At 42.6% G+C, this 18,137-nt stretch overlaps 1 protein-coding gene and 1 non-coding gene across 2 annotated transcripts in view; one reads left to right on the top strand and one right to left on the bottom strand.

Annotated features, from left to right (window-relative positions):
* Nucleotides 1-18,137, bottom strand: part of LOC132871725 (receptor-type tyrosine-protein phosphatase S-like) — a 328,962-nt gene that overhangs the window by 200,261 nt on the left and 110,564 nt on the right. The gene's annotated exons all lie outside the window — the stretch shown is intronic.
* On the top strand, nucleotides 4,998-5,163 carry LOC132871998 (U1 spliceosomal RNA). The gene has a single exon (XR_009651364.1). It is a non-coding gene; the product is annotated as a U1 spliceosomal RNA (small nuclear RNA).

Raw genomic sequence — 18,137 nt, 5'->3', positions numbered from 1 at the left:
CACCCAGGTCTTTAAAGGGGTTTCTGTGGCTCTTTGTGAATGATTTAGCTGGAAGAGAAGAGCAGGGAGGATTGGGAATCGAGAAGCTGTGGTGTGTTTACACCTGATACTAAAACTTGTAGCAGTCATCTCAAAGATGCGCACAAAAAGCCCCAAAATTCCGCCTTACCCGGGCAAAAACGATACAGGATTTATCTTATAGTGTCCTGATTCCCAGATCTTTATCCCAGCCACATATAAAAAGTTGCACTCCTCCATGCTCTTCCAGGTTTTCATGTGTTTGTCCGTGTAGAACGATGTCTGCAGCACCAGGTAGTTTGAGATATCAGGGAACTCAACAGATGGATAATTTTCCAACTTATAGTAAAAATCCTTCTTTGTTAGCATGTAAGGATCTAATCCCATTGAGTGGTTTCTATATTCACTTCTTCTCAGTGTACTTCTTGGTTTTAATAACTTGCTTGTTTGCTGAACACAAACATGGCAATAAGTTCTTGTGTTAATTACCCAGACTCCACTTTTGGATCATTAATCCCTTTTGACTGAGAATGACCTGCATGCATGGTTTGGCTTCTGGCACACGTTTTTTTTTTGTGAAACAACATGTTTTTTTCTTTAATCCATTTATTATTAGACTAAGATTATGGAGAGTGTCTGCTATAGCAATCCCTGTGAATTAGTAACTATTAGGCCTGTAACGATTCACCAAATTCACAATTCGATTCTATTCACAATATTGGGTTCACAATTCCATCTGAAGAAAATGAAGAAAATTTTATTCCCAAAAAACTGCAACATTTATTTTCCTACTCTTTATTAACCTCAATATTCCTTTTGTTAAACAAATAAAAAAAAACCTTGAGTTTCATTTTCTTAATACAAGGTTCCTATACATTTTCCATTTCAAAATAATAGGTCACTATATTTTACTCCAAACTTTAGAAACGTGGGTAAATAATTATTTTGCTTATTTAAAAATGAAACAAAAAGTTTCTTTTTTTAATTTAACATAAAGGAATATTTAAGCTGATAAAGAACAGGAATATATTTTTTTTCTGGTGACAATTCCCCCCCCAAAAGAAATATCATGGGCAAATCAAATCGTGACTCGAATCAAATCATGAATTGTTACACACCGAATGAGTAAGGGCTCATATCTCATCTCATCTCATTATCTCTAGCCGCTTTATCCTTCTACAGGGTCGCAGGCAAGCTGGAGCCTATCCCAGCTGACTACGGGCGAAAGGCAGGGTACACCCTGGACAAGTCGCCAGGTCATCACAGGGCTGACACATAGACACAGACAACCATTCACACTCACATTCACACCTATGGTCAATTTAGAGTCACCAGTTAACCTAACCTGCATGTCTTTGGACTGTGGGGGAAACCGGGCACCCGGAGGAAACCCACGCGGACACGGGGAGAACATGCAAACTCCGCACAGAAAGGCCCTCGCCGGCCACTGGGCTCAAACCTGGACCTTCTTGCTGTGAGGCGACAGCGCTAACCACTACACCACCGTGCCGCCTGGCTCATATCTCATGTAATAAAAATTTTATATATATATATATATATATTCATTTACTCTAGCCACATTCACTGGATATGAGCAATCGTGCGCTCTGATTGGCTACTCTACTGCTAGGATATCAGCTCATATACCGTGAGTAGAGAAAAACAAAATGGCAGAACGTGTTGCTGAACCAACCGAGGACGAAATACAAACTCTACTCAAAAATAAAACCCCAAAAAATTATCAAGTATTTAAAAGAAACAGAAATGGCTCAAAGAATATACTTTTTTGTTTGTTTGTTTTCCCAATATCTCCCGTTCCATACTACAGCCCAGTCAGTGGCGGTAATGCACCATTAAGTTGGTTTGCCAACCGCCAAAAAAAAAACCTAAAGAAGAAGAAAACCCCAAAAATACAAAAAAAAGCAACAAAATATGGAATAAAAGTATCTGATGGTAAGAACCTATCTTTTTATTTTTCAAAAATTATTATTATAGCATTTTTCACAAATTGCTCCTGTCATTTCATGTTTTTTTTTTACATTCTAAGTGGAAATTAATTTGTCGGACGTTTTGTACAAAGTTTTTATTTATCAAATTTACAAAAAATAAAAATAAAAATGCTCTGTTTCTCAAAACCCAGTGAATGTGGATAGAATAAAACAGTTATTCCACTCAGTCTCGTCGTACATGCCTTATAGCCAACTCAGAGCTACGCGCCTCGTCAGCTATCATCTCATGTATGACTCGATTTCTTTTTTAAAGATATTCTTTTGGGCTTTTTTCACCTTTATTATTGGATAGGACAGTGTAGAGACAGAAAATGAGCGGGGGGGTTGGAAAATAACCTTAGGCCGGAATTGAACCAGGGTCCCCAGATTTATGGTATGCCGCCTTATCCACCTGAGCCACGACACCCCCATGACTTGGTTTCATGGAATAACTGTGAAATGCATTTTATGCTGAATAACCTGCTTTATTACATACTCTGTCAGATGTGCTGTTTAAGATGCAGATGTATCGAATGGTGAGTGTTGTATGGAACGTTAGAGGATATGGTTACACCACTATATGTTTCATGGGTCTGCTTTCCTCTGTGTTCTCACAGAGATACTATGAGTTTATCCCATGCCACACTGGAATAAATGATGCTAATAAAATCTGGGTCAAATTCTGCAGCAGACTGTACAAGACCAGTTATTGAGTTTTGGTCACATGTGCTGTACATCAGATTACTGTACACGTTTCAGATCATGTCATGATAGTTGTCAGGGTTCCTCCACATTTTCCATTTCAAAATCCCATACTCAAATTCCCAGACTTCACGGTACATTTTTCAGACCATATTTGACACCTGAGAACAAATAACTAGATGTTTATTCTTGAAATAAATAATTAAATAAATAAAATCCAGCTGTTAATATGTATGTTACACTGGGAGTATGTAAGCGAGTACGTTGCCAAATAATTGCCAAAAGCAAGAAAGCAATTATTGATATTATATTCTTTCATCGGGCCCAAAATTTCTAGTGCACCCCTGTGGCAAGGTACTGTAGCTCAAACAAATCAATTAAAACCAAACCCAGACAAGTTCAATGCTAGGCTTGTAGTACTCGAGTCCAGGACCTAATTTTAAGGACTCGTGACTTGACTCGGACTTGAGCACTGATGACTCGGACTTGGACTCGGACATTAACTGCATTCAGACTCGTAAATTGGAGACGAGGACTCAGATTTTTTCTTTATTTTTTGTAACATGCCATAATAATTTGGTATAAGATATTTATATCTACATTAATTTTTATACTACTTTTGTGCAAGAGACTGCACATTCACCTGTTCATACATCATGTTCAGGAACAAAATAACGTTAATGGCGCTAAAATGCCTGGAGAGAAGCCCCTAGGATTGTCCGCTTTGCTTATACAGACTTCTCGTGCAGTGGGAAAAAATGCACTGCTGTGTGTTCCATATGTAGAAGAACTATTGAGGAGACGACGAGGACAACCTCAAACTTCAATCGTCATTTGGTAAGACTCCACCCAGAGAAGGAAGTGACACGCTATGTTCATTGCTCTGTTGATCGCGGGGCTTGCTGAGTGATGAACTAGCTAGTGTTAACCCTCTCTCATATTATTTGCCCTGTTGATAGTGGGCGGGGCTTGCTGAGCGATGAACAAGCTTTTTATCTGTAATCTATTAACTAAAATGAGGCAGTCGAGCAGTAACGTTAGTCCAACACAGTAGCAGAGACGCTTTCACATAAAGGCAGCAACAGCCATCGTCAAATGGTGCGGTTGGAGTCTTGTTCTCGGACTCGACCCGAAATTTTCTTTAATGACTCGGACTTGAACACTGGGGACTCGAGGTTTAGTGACTCGACTACAACGCTGTTCAGTGCGCAGCATTTTATTCAAGCTGCAATGCTAAAACAATGCAGTGTTATTCTGTTTCTGCCATGGAAACTTAAAAACTAAACTGATCCCTTCTACCCATAACCGTAACAGTACAACTCATGAAAAGAAAAGGGAACAGAAATGCATTAACTTTGCTTCACTGAATATTAAATGGAGTCGAAGTGTCTACTGTCAACACTGTTTAACACACGGTTCAACAAAGAACTATCAATAACGTCAAATAATAATTAAGAATCATGTATTAGAAGAATGCATTCTGAAAACTTAACATAGAATAAAATGTAAAATCATTGGTCATAAAAAGTTTAGAACACTCTCCACCTTTGTCTTCTTATGTCTCTCCGTCTGTCATCAGCACATACACATTATCACACAAATACATGCAAGCACACACACAGCATAAACTTGCCAACCCCGAGAGAATTTAAAGCGGTAGATCAGATTGCGGGCGGCACGGTGGTGTAGTGGTTAGCGCTGTCGCCTCACAGCAAGAAGGTCTGGGTTCGAGCCCCGTGGCCGGCGAGGGCCTTTCTGTGCGGAGTTTGCATGTTCTCCCCGTGTCCGCGTGGGTTTCCTCCGGGTGCTCCGGTTTCCCCCACAGTCCAAAGACATGCAGGTTAGGTTAACTGGTGACTCTAAATTGAGCGTAGGTGTGAATGTGAGTGTGAATGGTTGTCTGTGTCTATGTGTCAGCCCTGTGATGACCTGGCGACTTGTCCAGGGTGTACCCCGCCTTTCGCCCCTAGTCAGCTGGGATAGGCTCCAACTTGCCTGCGACCCTGTAGAAGGATAAAGCGGCTACAGATAATGAGATGAGAGATGAGATGAGATCAGATTGTGCGACACAGTCGGGCCCTTGTACAGGGGCTCTGTGGGTAAGGCCCCCCTGGAAAATTTGGGGTAAAATGGTGCATTCTCCTGCATTTCTGAGTACCATATTTGAAGAAAATTGATCGAGAACTCGAACAGACATACTTCACAAAATGCATGCTCCTCATGTCGATGCTTTGATCCTTGGATGATCCGATTACCAAGTCGCCTTGAACTTGTTGTCACAGCAACAATATACTGTTACCTGGCAGGGGCAACACCATGATCAAGAAAGTGGTTTACCCAAAGTGAGGCCTAGCCATTGCACTCAGGCTGTCCTGACCTTTGTGAATTCCTCAAATGCAGGAATCTCAACTGTCTAATTTCTGGTAGTGAGGGACTGTGTTCGTGCTCTCCCATTTCACATAATTTATGGGTGCCACTGTGGTGTAGTGGTTAGCATGGTCGCCTCACAGCAAGAAGGTTCTGGGTTCGAACCCAGCGACCAGTGAGGGCCTTTCTGTGTGGAGTTTGCATGTTCTCCCTGTATCTGTGTGGGTTTCCTCCGGGTGCTCCGGTTTCCCCCACAGTCCAAAGACATGCAGTTAGGTTAACATGGGGCAGCCTTGGGCTGAAGTGCCCTTGAGCAAGGTACTTAACCCCTGACTGTGCTCTGGTGTGGCTGCCCACTGCTCTGTGTGTGTGTGTGTTCACTGCTTCAGATGGGTTAAATGCAGAGGATGAATCTCACTGTGCTTGAAGTGTGCATGTGGCAAATAAAGGTTTCTTCTTCCTTGCTGTCATTCATTATTTATGATCACCAGAGCGTCCGTTTTTTTTGTGCAATTTGATGTAATAAATGAGCTCATTGCTGATTGGCTAGAACCATAACGAGAGCCAGTGGAATGGTGCAACAGAGCGATACAGTTTAGCTTCAACATCATTATCGCACCATTCCATCGGATTTCGGCTTCACTTAATATGACTATCTGATGTATCCCCTGTGCCAAAAACAGCTGAAGCGAGGTCTCAAGAGCGAATCCAACATCAGTGTTCACTGATTTATTTTGTAATGCGGTATTTTTTAGACCTAAAATCAGTCGGCGGTATTCACCTGTCAAAATCAGTAGACTACTGTGTGAATCGGTAGAGTTGGCAAGTATGTAAGCGATGGAAACACAGAGGGAAACATTCGGATTCTGCTGCAAAGACTGGTTGAGTGACAGAGGAATCCATACACACGTTCAAATATGAAGATAAAACATGGTAGTAAGACAGTTATCAGGCTAAGAGGTCTTGTGCGAGTGCGCCACACACAAACGAGAACATCAAGGACATAGTAGCTCATCTAGCCTGCCATCAAAACCACCATGACAACCAAACCATCAAACAGAACTGAAATGTGACGAAGTGAAAGAGGACCAACCTCCACGACAACAGGAAAATCAACAAAGGACTACATTTTGTTCTTCAACTGAAGATCTACCCTAAACATCGATCAGAACTGAATTCGCATCATAAATGAGAGAGGAGATATAATTCTCGTCAGAAGAAAATGTGTTAAGTTGACCCAATTACTGATGTGTGAGCAAGAAATTGACAAAACAATGAGCAAGTTTTGTGCAGAAGGTCTCATTCTTTCAAATACGACAATCAGAACTGAAATCCATTGAAAACCGAGGGAGAAGATACAATTTAACGGAAAATAAACAAAGCTGTAAACAAGAAAATCAACAAACAAATGACCGACCCTGTGTCTGAAATCACTCACTCGTTCACTACTCCCTACTCACTATCTAGGGAATTCTATATAGAGGACTATATAGCGAGCTCATTGGTAAAATGAAAAAATAAAAAAAAATCAAAATTAAAAAAAAACTTTCGGACACTACTCCGCCGCGCCGTTATTTACGTCAGATCAGTCGGCTGGTGGGTTTTCAAAATAATAAATACATGCGTGTATTTTTGTGATAAATACAGATTATACTGAGCGTATTTCCCACATTAATAAATACAAAGTACTTTGTTTGTGTTGCATCTTTCAGTTCTTTGAAATCGAGGCTGAATACTTTCTTCTTTGCCGCTGCCTTTTATTAAATCAAATTTGAGGCTTTTGATTTGATTTCTTTCAGCACGACCGCAATGCATGATGGGATATACAATCAAGACGGAAAGTCTGCACACCCCTTTCACCTTCTCCAAGTTTTATTACGTTACAGACTTATTCTACAATAGATTGAGTTCATTTTTTGTCACAAAATTCTACACAAAATAGCCCATAATGACAAAGTGAAAGCAGGTTTTTAGACATTTGTGCTAATTTATTAAAAATCAAAATGTAAAATATCATATATACACAAGTGTGCACACCCTTTGATATAACACCCAAAAGTGAGCTGAGGTGCATTTTGTTTCCACTGATACTGCTTGAGATAGTTCTACAAATTAACTAGAGTCCGCCTGTGGTAAATCCAATTGACTGGACATGATTGGGGATTGCCAACACCTGCCTATATAAGGTCCCACAGTTGACAGTGCATGTCAGAGCAAACTCCAAGCCATGGGGTCAAAGGAATTATCTGCAGACCTCAGAAGCAGGATTGTGGCATAGCATAGATCTGGAGAAGGGTACAGAAAAATTACTGCAGCTTTACAGGTCCCAAAAAGCACAGTGGCCACCATCATTTGTAAATGGAAGAAGTTTGGAACCACCAAGAATCTTCCTAGACCTGGTCGCCCGGCCAAACTGAGCAATCGGGGAAGACGGGTCTTGGCCAGGGAGGTGAGCAGGAACCCGAGGGTCATTCTAACAGAGCTCCACCGTATCTTTGTGGAGATGGGAGAACCTTTCAGAAGATCAACCATCCAGGCAGCACGCCACAAATCAGACCTTTATGGTAGAGTGGTCAGACGGAAGCCACTCCTTAGTAAAAGGAACATGACAGCCTGCTTGGAGTTTGCCAAAAGGCACCTAGAGGACTCTCAAACCATGAGAAACAAGATTCTCTGGTCTGATGAAATCAAAATTGAACTTTTTGGCCTGAATACCAAACTTCACATCTGGAGGAAACCAGGCACCACTCATCACCTGGCTAATGCCATCCCTACAGTGAAGCATGGCGGTGGCAGCATCATGATGTGGGGATGTTTTTCAGCAGTGGGAACGGGGTGACTAGTCCTGATAGAGGGAAAGATGAATGCAGCTAAGTACACCGAGATCCTTGAAGAAAACCTGCTCCAGAGCGCTCTGGAACTCAGACTGGGGCGAAGGTTTACCTTCCAACATGACAACGAAGCACACAGCCAAGAGAACAAAGGAGTGGCTTCGAAGAAAGTCTGTGAATGTCCTTGAGTGGCCCAGCCAGAGCCCAGACCTGAATCTAATTGAACATTTGTGGAAGGAGCTGGAAATGGCTGTGTACCGAGGCTCCCCATCCAAACTGATGGAGCTTGCAAGGATATGCCAAGAGGAATGGGCAAAAATGTCCAGAAACAAGTGTGCCAAGCTCGTAGCTTCTTTCCCAAGACACCTTGAAGCTGTAATTGCTGCCAAAGGTGCATCATACAGATATGAAACCCCTAAATAACCTATTTTTGTCAGTAAACTAAAATTGCATATTTTCTAAAAACCTGCTTCCACTTTGTCATTATGGGCTATTTTGCGTAGAATTTTGTGGCAAAAAATGAAATCAGTTTATTGTAGAATAAGTCTGTAACATAATAAAACGTGGAGAAGGCGAAAGGGGTGTACAGACTTTCCGACTTGGATTGCTTGTTTAGTGACCATCAGTTGGACACTACTTTTCGTGATGCACTGTAGGATGCTTTGAGTGCACTATATAGGGTGTAATAATTCTCACTATACATTCAAACAGCACTACAAAATGGCGACCTCACTATACAGTCCACTATATAGTGAGTAGGGAGTGATTTCGGACACAGGGCGAGTTACGTTCCTCAAGGGAAGATCGACCCAAAACATCGATCAGAACTGGAGTCGGGTGAGAACTGCGAGAGGAGAAACAATTCTAATGAGAAGTCCCAAAACTCGTTAAGGTGACCTAATTAGCAGTTCATTAGCAAAAATTTGACAATACAATGACCAAGTGTTGTGCAGAAGGGCTAGTTCTTTCAAATGAAACAATCAGAACTGAAATCCATTAAGAACTGAGGGAGGGGATACGATTTAATGGAAAATAAACAAATAAACAAATAAACAGGAAAATCAACAAAACAAGACCATGTCTTGTTCCTCAAGGGAAGATCTACAAAACATCGATCAGAACTGAAACCGGATGAGAAATCAGAGAGGAGAAAATTGTACTGAGAGGCCTGGAAAATTCGTTAATGTAGCCTAATTACTAACTCGTTAGCAAATAAATTGGACAAAACAACAACCAAGTTTTGTGTGGCATGATGAGTTCTTTCAAACAAAACAATCAGAACAGAAATCCGTGGAGAACTGACGGAGGAGATACAATTTAACTGAATGGTGGACAACGGATGACGGACGCCACGCCATGGCAACAGGTCATCAGCCTTACGGCGAGATGAGCTAATAAGTAAGGGCAACTATGTTCTCATACACATCTGTTCTAAAACATTCGCCTACATACACACACACACAGAAACTCACAGATACACACAAATACACACACATACACACAATAATTGCCATTATTCACACCTGGGGGCAGCCCCACAACACCGGCAAAACTTGCCAGCTATCAAAAAACTCGCAGTTACCCATTCTTACATTTGTACTGTTGCAATGTGCGTTCGCACCAATTTTTTTGAGTTCTGCAGGGGTATGACGTAGCCCAAAGTGTAAACGTCAGACAGTTCTTGCCTCGCTTAAATTTAACGACATCAGACTCACACTGGTTTGAACATTTTGGCTTCATTTTATATTTTAGAAAAGAAAGTAGGGGCAATAGTCAGGAAACAGAAATATTTTTCCATGCACTATTTTCCTTTTTCCAGATTTATCCAGACCTGGAAATTACTAAAATCAAATTCCATACATACTGTGTAGGAACACTGTTAGTAACCAACAGTAATTATTGATCTACATTTGTAAACGTTGGATATAAAAAATAATAGCCTGTTAACTAAAATATTCATTTTATTAAAAATGAAAAGAAACAAATAGGCCTTTTCTTAATAAACTTTTTTGAACATTTACTACCTAGATTTTTCTTCTTTTCTTTTGTTTTTAGCAGTCTGCAAAAAACAGAGCTCTGATTTCCTGTTAAATCTATTTATACAGTCAATCACACAACAGCTTCGTTTGTGTGTTTTCGCGGTACTGGAGCTGCGTTACTTCCTCCTACAGTGAAGTCATGCGCATTCCCGCTATTGTACGTAATTTCATCCTCTTTCTTTCTCAACAACAGAATTATAGCTCGGAAAAAACTAAGAGATTAAGCCGCCTGATAATAATCACTATTCATTCATTTCATCAGTTTGAATCATTATGAATTTTTATCGTGATTTATCGTCACATGATATATCGTTACATGCTTCGTTATGATAAAAATGATAATGCTTTAAAATTAATGCATTAATATAAACCTGTGATTTTTCTTGCAGTCAAAACTATTGTCTGAGCTACTGTTAGAAAATTAATCAACACTTTCCAACCAATCAGACAACAGCACTGTGGTATAAGTGTGTATAATATACATTAGTCTATCCATATTCACTGGATATGAGCAATCACACACTCTGATTGGCTACTCTACTACTAGGATATCAGCTCATATACCGTGAGTAGAGAAAAACAAAATGGCGGAGTGTGTTGCTGAACCAACCGAGGATGAAATAAAAACTCTACTCAAAAACAAAACCCCCAAAAAATACAAAAAAAGCAACAAAATATAGAATAAAAGTATTTGATGGTAAGAACATAACTTTTTTTAATTTTTCAAGAATTATTATTATCATCATCGCATTTTTCACAAATTGCTCCTGTCATTTTGCCAGTTTGTTTACATTCTTCATCTTTAAGCATTAAAATTGGTTGAATTTTTTTTAGACTGGTTCAAAAGCTCAAAGAGGTTTGAAAATTACATAACAGAAATGTCCAAGGAAGAATTAAATAATGGGGCTTTTCCACTACCAACGCGGCTGAGTTGGGCTGAGCCGTGCCGTGCTGAGTTGGGCTGAGTCGACCTGAGTGGGGCTGTTGGGGTTGCATTTCGACTACAACCGCGCTGAACCGTGCTGGTTGGAAGTGGGTGGACACATTGGGTGGAGTTAGCGAAAGTGGGTGGACGTCACGTGATGTCGTTAGGCGGCGCAAACAGTGACATCAGTGACCTTTTAAGCGGTAGTCTCACGACCCAGATAGTAAACAGTAAACATGGAGGACATGGAGTCGTTAGTGTTGCTGGTCTTGGTGCTGTGGCTTGTTGTCACCGACAACGCCAACAGATACTGGCAAGAGCGTATAGATGAGGCGAGGCGCATAAGGCTTCGTAATTCTTCTTCTTCCGGGTTTATGGTGTTTACAGATCCCAGCGTGCTCGCGGGGCGTGTGTGGGCATGTGAGGACACTCCTCCTCACCAATCAGTGAACAGGGGAGTGTCTCCTCACACCCCTAGCCCCACTCGGCTCGGTTGGGCTCACTTCAGCTCCACTCTAAAACCGTGCGAGTTTTGGGTGCTGAGTAGGGCTGAAGCGAGCTGAGTCGTGCTGCTCTGAGGTAGTCGAAACGCGAGCCATGTTGGGCTGAAGTGAGCTGAAGTGAGCTGAAAAAGGGTAGTGGAAAAGGCCCATAAATGTCTAAAGCTATTCTATACCTCGGGACGACAGCAAGATGGCACTTTTGACAAAAAAACAACACTAAAGTCAATTTGTGCAGCCATCGATAGGTTTTTAAGAAGTCTGCCTAAGCAGAAATGATTTTGTCGGACATTTTGTATGAAGTTTTTATTTATTCATTTTGCAAAAGATAAAAATAAAAATGCACAATTTTTCAAAATCCAGTGAATTTGGATAGAATGAAACAATTATTCTACTCAGTCTTGTAGTACACGGCTTATAGCCAACTCGGTGCTACGTGCCTCATCAGCTATCAGCTCATGTATGACTCGATTTCGTGGAATAACTGTTCTGATAACTATCATTCAAATCTTTGTCTCTTGTCATCTAAATTTACATTCCTCAGTCATAAGTATGTACAGTTGCTCTTAGTTTTATAGTAGCTCATCTTCTTATATAATAAGCACCAAAGTTTGTTTGTTTGTCTTGTGCTTACGTCGCCATTTCTCGATGGATTTTCAACAAATTTGGCAAGGAGGTCCGGGGATGACTCGGAATTTTGCAGATATAAGCAAAATTCATGTATGGGCCACAACATCCACCCACCCCCTCCCTCAATGCCTTTCACGTTACATTTATCAACACAAACTCTCGACAGATCTTCACTAAACTTGGCACATAGGTACAGGATATAGCCACAATTTGGCAGAATTCAGAAATTCCATATTTGGGTCCCAGGGGGTCCCCGGTGGGCCCCTGGGGGATGGATGTTTGGATTTTTGTTTGTCTTGGGTTAACATCACAATTTCTCAACGGATCTTCACCAAATTTATGGAACTCTGGGGGCAACCCAGAATTTTGCAAAAAGTAAAAATATTCCCTGTTCGGGCTCCAGGGGGTCACTAGGGGTGGATTTTTGGGTGTTTGTTTCTCTTGGGATAATGTCAATGTCACCATTTCGGAGGAATCTTAATTTGACCGAAGTAAAAAAAAAAAATGCATGTCCTGGATACGGGCAATTTAGAGTAACCAGTTGACCTAATCCTCATGTCTTTGGACTGTTGGAGGAAACCTGAGCATCCAGAAGAAACCCAAACAGGCACAGGAAGAACATGCAAACTCCCCAAAGAAAGGATCCGGTCAACCAGCAAGTCTGGACCCAGAACCTTCTTGCTGTGATGCGACAGTGCTAACCATTACACCATTTGTGAAGAATTAAGGTCTGAGTGCTAATAGAAGTTAGATTTTTGTTGTCAGGACTTTTTTTTTTAATGCAAAAAAAGTCTGATCAGCCAAACCATGCTGCCTATGAATCACAATTCGACCAGGGGATTATGTGGGATTGAGATTGAGAGCAGAGAGTGGATCCATGACAGGGTGGGGAGGCGTTTTCCCCTGAGTCACATTTCTGCCTTGGAACTGAGCACGAGTAAGATAGAGAGAGGGAGGCAGGCAGCAGAGACAAAGAGACAGGATGACTCTTAGCAAGTATGTGTTTACTGATACAGTCATACAAGCACCTGTGGTTTTTCTGTTTTGTTTTTAATGAGATCCTTCCACAAAGAAGCAAGTTAACATCTTTCAAAGACGGATAAACATCCCAAATCAACCGCAGTCCCAACAGTTCCAATCAGGAAACAGGAAGTAGTGCACAGATGTGCTTCATTTTAGGCATCTCTTCTTCTTTAGTGTTCTGCCTGATGGCAGGTCCGCTCTGACGCCTTCAGCCATCAAAGTTTCTTGACGGTAGTGGTTTCCTGTTGCCTTCTACTGGATTATTATAAAGGTTTACTCCTCTCAACCATTCACACACATGGACAAGTTAACCTAGCAGGAGGAGGCATGGTGGTGTAGTGGTTAGCACTGTCGCATCACAGCAAGAAGGTTCTGGGTTCGAGCCCAGTGGCCGACGGGGGCCTTTCTGTGTGGAGTTTGCATGTTCTCCCCGTGTCTGCATGGGTTTCCTCCAAGTGCTCTAGTTTCCTCCCACAGTCCAAAGACATGCAGGTTAGGCTAATTGGTGGCCCTAAATTGACCGTGGGTGTGAATGGTTGTTTGTCTCTATGTGTCAGACTTGTCCAGGGTGTACCCCACCTCTTGCCCATAGTCAGCTGGAATAGGCTCCAGCTTGCCCGCGACCCTGCACAGGATAAGCAGTTACGGATAATGAATGGATGTCTTTGGGAGGAAACCGGAACACCCAGAGGAAACCCATGTCAGCCACTGGGCTCAAACCCAGAACCTTCTTGCTGTGAGGTGACGGTGCTAACCACTACACCACCGTGCTGCCCCCATTTTAGGCATAGATAAGCAGTAACAAACAGCTGAGCGTGGAGAACAGGAGGGTGGAGGAGACCCCGTGAGGGTCAGTCTGAAGAGGCTGTTTCAGTTTACATAAGAAAAATTATGCATTGTATGGATGCCAGTGTGTTGAGCCAACAATGGCAGTCAGGCAAGAATCCCATTTACTGTTCAAACAACAGACCCGCATGCACAAACGTCCATACAATGAAGGAGATAGATGAATGCCTGGAAGATTAAAGAGAAAGAGAGATGTTGCAGAGATGGGATAGATCCAGATATTCGAGGAGAAATGGACAGTCAAGACATCGACACTCAAAGAAAGATAAAAAGAGACTCTGAGAGATTTCTGTGGAGATGCATATCGCCTTACTCCAGCCCGCTCGCTGCAGTGCATGCTGGTACAATTTCTGCCAGTATCCTTCAGCAGCCAAGCAGAATAATCAGTCCTACTCAACTCCGAACACAGCTATGCATGGCCCCAGGGCCTTTGGACATCCAGAAAGTGAAAGAGACTGAGAGAAACCTCTTGGACTGTGAGAGAAAATTCTTTCTGGCTTGACCGTAAAGAAGAAGTTAAAGCATTATGTTCTCAAGCATCCTAGACTTTATGTCTATACTGTGGGTATGGGAGAGTGGGCTGGATGTTATGTAATTCTGCATTCACAAAGGAAAGAGTCCTGCTGAGTAGGAAGCCTGGACAGTGTGTTCGTGTCCCTGCGTTAGCATTAGCCAGATGGATTGTCTCCATTCTGTTAAAAAAAAAGTGCAAAAAACAATCACATGCACAAAGGAATGCCCGCGACAGAGGAGGAGCTACTTGCCATGGCAATGACAAACGTCTTCCCATTTCCCAATTCAGAGAGAATTTTTTTAAAGGAGAACCGAAGACAAATTTATTATCAAAATTCTCATCTCATCTCATTATCTCTAGCCACTTTATCTTGTTCTACAGGGTCGCAGGCAAGCTGGAGCCTATCCCAGCTGACTACGGGCGAAAGGCGGGGTACACCCTGGACAAGTCACCAGGCCATCACAGGGCTGACACAGACACAGACAACCATTCACACTCACATTCACACCTACGGTCAATTTAGAGTCACCAGTTAACCTAACCTGCATGTCTTTGGACTGTGGGGGGGAAACCGGAGCACCCGGAGGAAACCCACGCGGACACGGGGAGAACATGCAAACTCCGCACAGAAAGGCCCTCGCCGGCCCCGGGGCTCGAACCCGGACCTTCTTGCTGTGAGGCGACAGCGCTAACCACTACACCACCGTGCCGCCTCATCAAAATTCTCATCTCATCTCATTATCTCTAGCCACTTTATCCTGTTCTACAGGGTCGCAGGCAAGCTGGAGCCTATCCCAGCTGACTACGGGTGAAAGGCGGGGTACACCCTGGACAAGTCGCCAGGTCATCACAGGGCTGACACATAGACACAGACAACCATTCACACTCACATTCACACCTACGGTCAATTTAGAGTCACCAGTTAACCTAACCTGCATGTCTTTGGACTGTTGGGGAAACCGGAGCACCCGGAGGAAACCCACGCGGACACGGGGAGAACATGCAAACTCCGCACAGAAAGGCCCTCGCTGGCCACGCGGCTCGAACCCGGACCTTCTTGCTGTGAGGCGACAGTGCTAACCACTACACCACCGTGCCGCCTCATCAAAATTCTATTTCTCATTTTATTAAATATAGGAATGTATTTTTGATAGCTATTTTGTCACTGCTATAGCAAGTTATGAGTGTTTGAAATATGCTATGTAATATATCAGTCCATATGTCAAAGCAATGGCCGTAAACGAGATTCGTTGAGACCTGTGCGAGACATCGTAGGACGGAAGTAAAATGTACAGTGGAAATCAAAGTGACCAACATCTGCCAACATGCCCTGTGTCCGAAATCGCTCACTCGTTCACTACTCCCTACTCCCTATATAGGGAATTACTATATAGAGGACTATATAGTGAGCTCATTGGTAAAATGAAAAAACGCTTTCGGACACTAGTCCGTCGCGCTGGTATTTACATCATTACTGTCGCACAATTAAAACGTGCCAGATCAGTCAGCTGGTGGGTTTTCAAAATAATAAATACATGCATGTGTTTTTGTGATAAATCCATATTATACTGAGCGTATTTCCCACATTAATCAATACAAAGTACCTGCATCTTTCAGTTGTTTTTTTTTAATCAAGGCTGAATGCTTTCTTCTTTGCCGCTGCCTTTTATTAAATCAAATTCGAGACTTTTAATTTGATTTCTTTCAGCGCGACTGCAATGCATAATAGGATATACTGCTTTGCTTAGTGACCATCGTTGTACTTTGAGTGCACTATATAGGGTGTAAATAATCCTCACTAAGATTTCGGACAGCACTACAAAATGGCATCCCCAGTATATAGTGAGTAAGGAGCGATTTTGGACACAGGGGTTGTCAAAAGACGCGCGCGCCCTCTTTCGAATGCTGATGTAATCAAGCCGGAAGTTTTGTTTGCTTTGATAGCAATCAGGAAAGTTTGAAAAAAGTAAGCAGTGATCGTCATTTAAACTCGTTTTTGGAAAACAGTTTTCAAAATGGCGGCACTGACACCTGGCTGACACTTCACGTTTCGAAGTCTCGCACAAGTCTCGTGAAGATCGCGTGGATAAGCGACACCTGCCATGGACCAAACGAACTAAATTCAACATAGCTAAAAACCGAATAGGCCGATAAGTCTCATCTCATCTCATTATCTCTAGCCGCTTTATCCTGTTCTACAGGGTCGCAGGCAAGCTGGAGCCTATCCCAGCTGACTACGGGCGAGAGGCGGGGTACACCCTGGACAAGTCGCCAGGTCATCACAGGGCTGACACACAGACACAGACAACCATTCACACTCACATTCACACTCACGGTCAATTTAGAGTCACCAGTTAACCTAACCTGCATGTCTTTGGACTGTGGGGGAAACCGGAGCACCCGGAGGAAACCCACGCGGAAACGGGGAGAACATGCAAACTCCGCACAGAAAGGCCCTCGTCGGCCACGGGGCTCAAACCCGGACCTTCTTGCTGTGAGGCGACAGCGCTAACCACTACACCACCGTGCCACCCTAGGCCGATAAGTATAATATTTAATCGTAATTAGTTGCCAATACGAGTCACGATATAAGGTTACTAAAACCGAAAACGTAATTGAATAATGCGTTAATTATGAAATAAAGCAAGTTCAAAAATGACTTCAGCTCCCCTTTAAATGTGTGAATGCGTGCACATTTCTTTTCTGCATGTCTGTTTTTCTCTGAGGAATGAGACAATAAATGTGAGATGAGCGCTGATGATTTCAGTTTGGCAAAATCCAAGTGTAGCGTGAGTATGGACTGCCTCAGTGTGTCCTCCTCATCGCCTCCTCCACAGAACACAACAATGGCTTTTTAAAGTCCCCTGGACGCAGCTGAAGGATCACGGATAGACTAACACGGGGCGTCCTTTACAAGCAGGGCAGCAGCTGCTCCCTCATTAGGGCTCTATAATAAGCTTGTTTAATAGAGTTTGGCCACATCAATAAAACTCTGAGTAACCCATGTATCTCCTTAAGGGAGAACCAGAGGAGGACCAGCTCCATATGCCTGGGTCCACTGGGAACACAGCACACAGCCGGGACACACACAGCTGCAGCTGTTCACAGCAGCCTTGTTCTTTTTTTGTGCAATACACAAAGAATGACATTTTAATATTAATGAAATCAATACACCTTTCAGGGTGAAATAAATGATCATTAAGTTACAACGTGTTTTCAAATTGCTATTACACAGCATCAGCAGTACGCCCAAAGCTGCTCCATTTCCCCACAATGTTCGTACATGTGTCTCAGTTTTGTTTTTGCTTTCATTTTTTTAATCCTGTCCTTGGCTTTCCCGTTGCTTGGTTGGAGGAATGGGAATCCTTCAGTACCTCACAATTCTTTTTAAATTCCATCCATTATCCGTAACCATTTATCCTGTGCAGGGTTGAAGGCAAGAGGCCGGGTACAAGTCGCCAGATCATCACAGGGCTGACACATAGAGACAAACAACCATACACACTCACATTCACACCTATGGTCAATTTAGAGCCGCCAATTAGCCTAACCTTTGGACTGTGGGGGAAACCGGAGCACCCAGAGGAAACCCACACAGATATGGGGAGAACATGCAAACTCCACACAGAAAGGCCCCCGTCAGCCACTGGGCTTGAACCCAGAACCTTCTTGTTGTGATGCAACAGTGCTAACCACTACACCATCGTTCCACCTCCTAAAGACATGCAGTTAGGTTAACTGGTTACTCTAAATT

This window comes from Neoarius graeffei, chromosome 23, assembly GCF_027579695.1.
Source record: "Neoarius graeffei isolate fNeoGra1 chromosome 23, fNeoGra1.pri, whole genome shotgun sequence".
Taxonomy (NCBI): domain Eukaryota; kingdom Metazoa; phylum Chordata; class Actinopteri; order Siluriformes; family Ariidae; genus Neoarius; species Neoarius graeffei.
The sequence above is the reverse complement of the archived record's forward strand: the minus strand, read 5'-3'. Positions and strand labels throughout refer to the sequence as shown.